Source organism: Corylus avellana, chromosome ca2 (assembly GCF_901000735.1).
Source record: "Corylus avellana chromosome ca2, CavTom2PMs-1.0".
Classification (NCBI taxonomy): Eukaryota; Viridiplantae; Streptophyta; class Magnoliopsida; order Fagales; family Betulaceae; genus Corylus; species Corylus avellana.
Genome location: NC_081542.1, coordinates 45577157 through 45581146, shown reverse-complemented (window position 1 = coordinate 45581146; position 3990 = coordinate 45577157).

The following is a 3990-nucleotide window of genomic DNA, read 5'->3' as shown; positions in this document are numbered from 1 at the left end:
TTTGGCCCTTGGGAGCTTCCGGGCCACCCCCAAAGTAAACTTATTCACCCCTAGGGTTTAACATCTTTATTTTTTGATCCCTATGGTTTACTTTTTGTCATAGATGGTCCCTTTGGTTTGCTTAAAAGCCGAGATGGTCCTTCCATTCATTTGCCGTTAGTAGACTTGACGGAAATCCACGTCACTGACATAGGGACCAATTACATTTTTACACGTGTCCTAATTACCAAATCATCAAATGTGACTGAATTTACACATTTGCCACGTAATAATTTTTTTTTTTTTTACAAATAATAGATTAAAATACTAGGAAAATAGATTAAACGGACCCCTTCCAGCTTCCATTGTTCTTCCACGCCAACCTAATAGAAACCCAAAATCCATTCGAACCCAACCCTAATCCTAACAGAAACCCCAAACCCATTCGAAGCCAACCCCAATCTCCGGCCACGATGCTTCCCCAATCTCCATTCAAACCCTAAGCTTGATACCCTGAACCCATTCAAACCCAACCCCAATCTTCGGCCACGAGCCTTCTTACCCAACCTCTGGCCACGAAACATCCACACTCTCTGGCCACGAAGCCTCCACACTATCCAAACTCGAGAAGCCACCATCACTATTGCCAGAATCTTCCTTCGGCTTATTTGAATTGCATCTGTCGCTCAAGAGTTGTGATGATATTTGGTTTCTCAATTTTCAATTTGAATGATTTAGTTTGCATTGTTGCCCTGGATATTCCAGCAAGTATATGGAAACTAAAGCAAATCAGTTCTTATTGAAACAAAATATGTTGTTGCAATTTTCTGCAGAAAACAGATTAGATAAACAGAGCAAGAAAATCTGATTTTTATTTTTTTCTTGTATATTGTGAGTGCGATGCGGGCAAAGTTCTAACCCCACTTGAAATGGTCTGCCATTATCGATCGAGATATTCAACCACTAAGGCCGTAGCTTACTACTGGTCGCCATCTGTTAATGCATATCTTCTAACTTCCACCTGCAAGATTTTAAGGTTTAACACTCAAGCCCAGCAAAGAACTCCGGTGCAAATCTATAATTAATTAATCAGTAGTTGCTTATATATATATATATATATATATATATATAAGCCGAGTTTTAGCTCAGAGAGAGCCTAAAATTGCGACACTTGTCCTGAACTCATACTTTTTAAAAGCATAACCGGTTTTTTTTTTTTTTTTCATATATATATATATATATATATATAAAAGCCGAGTTTTGGCTCAGAGAGAGCCTTGAATTATGACACGTGTCCTAAACTCATACTTTTTAAAAGCATAACCCATTTTAATTTTTAAAAAAATTTTAAGTGTCTTCTTAACTCTCTCTATTAACCGTTTATAAGTGTTTCTCTTATTTTTAATATGGTTTAATAGTTTTCCATATAGGTTTAAGTGGTTTTATTATTCCAAGAGTTTATTTCAAATCGTTTCCTTACATGAATTTTATTATTAAGTGACTATATTTAATGTAAGATAATTATGGTTATTTAATTTTTAAACATTGAACCGGTCCTTTAAGTTAAAAACCGGTCCTCTAAGAGCATTCCCAATGGAGGAGCCATATTTTTATGTAAAAAAGCTCTTCAAAACTCACTTTTATCTAGTTTAACTAAGCTTTTTTTAAATGTCTCTACATCCGATTAGTCATATTTCTATCTATTTTATTAAAATATTATTAAAAGTAATAAAAGTTTTGGGAAAAAAAAGAACATATGAGAGGAAAAATGGAAAAAAAATTTGGAAAAAAAAGAACATGCAGAGAAAAAGTATGAAAAATATTTGGGAAAAGGAGAAAACAGGTGAGAGAAACAATGAAAAATAAAATAGCTCAAAAAGTGCTGCTACATTTAGCTTTTCTTTTAGCTCTTCTAATCAAATATTTATTTTACATTTTTTTTTGTGGCTAATCCAATATAGGGTTTTTTTAAACATTTGAAGAGATATTTTAGATAAAAATAACATTTGGCTCTTCCATTAAGAATGCTCTAACGCCATTAAATTAACTAAATTAATTCATGTGAGGAATACAATGAGTTTAATACGTTGAATAGGCTCTTTAATAAATGTGATCAGGAGGAAATTGTGCAGTTTGCTGGGTTGCTCGACGAATCTGGTTGAGGAGAAATGAAGTGGTGTTTGGGGGGCTGATGTCTTCCCCACACACCTTGCTACAGACGACGCTCTGGGCGATCACAGAATTTCAGCATGCACAGCAAGTGCGGGAGTCGCCTCTGATCACAAATGTGGAGTCGACTCCAATACGCTGGATAGCTCCTCTACAGGGCTGGGTAAAGGCGAATTGGGACGCATCACTAGCGGCTGAGCCGGGTATGATGGGTGTGCGGTGGTGGTCCGAGATTATACGGGGAAGATGGTAGCGGCCAGATGCATGAATCGTCTGGGATGTCCTGCCCCTATGGTGGCGGAAGCTATTGCGGCATTGATGGCAATACAATGGTGCAAAGAATTGGGGCTCTCAAAGGTCCATTTTGAAGGGGATGCTAAAGTAGTTGTGGATGCGGTGAACCATGGTGTGGAGGACAAAAGCAGGATGGGTCATGTGCTGGAGGACCTCAAGATGGAGCTTTGTTCTGTTTCTCAGCGGCTTATGTACTGTTTGCCACGTCAGAAAATAGTTATTTTTTTGTAGTGGGTGTTTATTTCCGTGCTTAATGGTTTTTTGACAATTGTTTTGGTGGGTTTTGTTTGAAACCGAGGTGTATCAAAAAAATCAAGAGAGAGGGTTAACCACAATTGTTTGTGGTTCTATGTAAGAATACACCTGGGTAAGTATTCATCAAAACAAATTGATTTCTTTTTTCTTTTTCTTTTTCTTTTTCTTTTTAATTTATAATATGGTGCACCATCGTTCACAATCAAAGTAGTTTCATATATATATACCCTTTCTTTATTAGGCGTTCTATATAAGAATACGTCTGGTAAGGATTCATAAAAAAAAAAAAAAAAATTGATTTTTTTTTTAAAAAAAATTTCATAATATCGTGCACAATCGTTCACAATGAAAGTAGTTTCATGTATACTCTTTCTTTATAAGGCCACCCACGGTGAAAGGAAGAGAAAGAGAAGTGACAGCTTTTGTCTGAGTAAGGTTTTATAAATAAAAAATAAAATAAAATAAAAAAATAATAAAAAATTGATTTCTTTTTTTGTAGTGTTTATTTATGTGTTTTATTTTTTATTTTTTGGCGGGGATTGTTTGAAACAGAAGTGTATGAAAGATATCAAGAGAGAGTTTTTTTAAGTAATAGCGTATGATTTATGTGGTTCTATATAAGAATATCACATATGGGTTTAGTCTAGGTTGTGTTTATTTCCGTGCTTTATGGTTTTTTGACAATTGTTTTGGTGGAGTTTAAAACCGAGGTGTATCAAAGAGATGAAGAGAGGGAGTTAACCACTAAGGTTTATGTGGTTCTATATTAGAATACGCCTGGGTAAGTATTCATCAAAACAAATTGATTTTTTTTTTTTTTTTTAATTCATAATATCGTGCACAATCGTTGACAATCATTAGCTATCGTGCAGCTTTTAAATTAAACTAGCTATTGTAGTTTCTTATGACCGTACAAGAATTGGATGCTCAAAGTTGTACACCAATTGAAAATAATTGAATTTTCCCTAGCAATGCCTGAGTTAGTATAACAGCTTAGTACTTCTGGTGCAGCTTTTAAATAAAACTAGCTATTGTAGTTTCTTATGCAAAACTATGCACTTTGTGATACTGAAAGACTATTGCATAAAAGTGTAAGGTCTCTAAGAGAATTTGAGTCAATGCTATTTTTAGACACATTACTTCTAAGGCAACATAACAATAGATCACTATGGCAAGAAGAATTAGATTATGGAGAACCTTGATATATCGATCGGGCTCTAAAGGAAATATAGTAATTGCAGTTGCATTATTTGGGATTGCGGCATTGTTGTTACCTGAAAGAAGGTCAGTTCA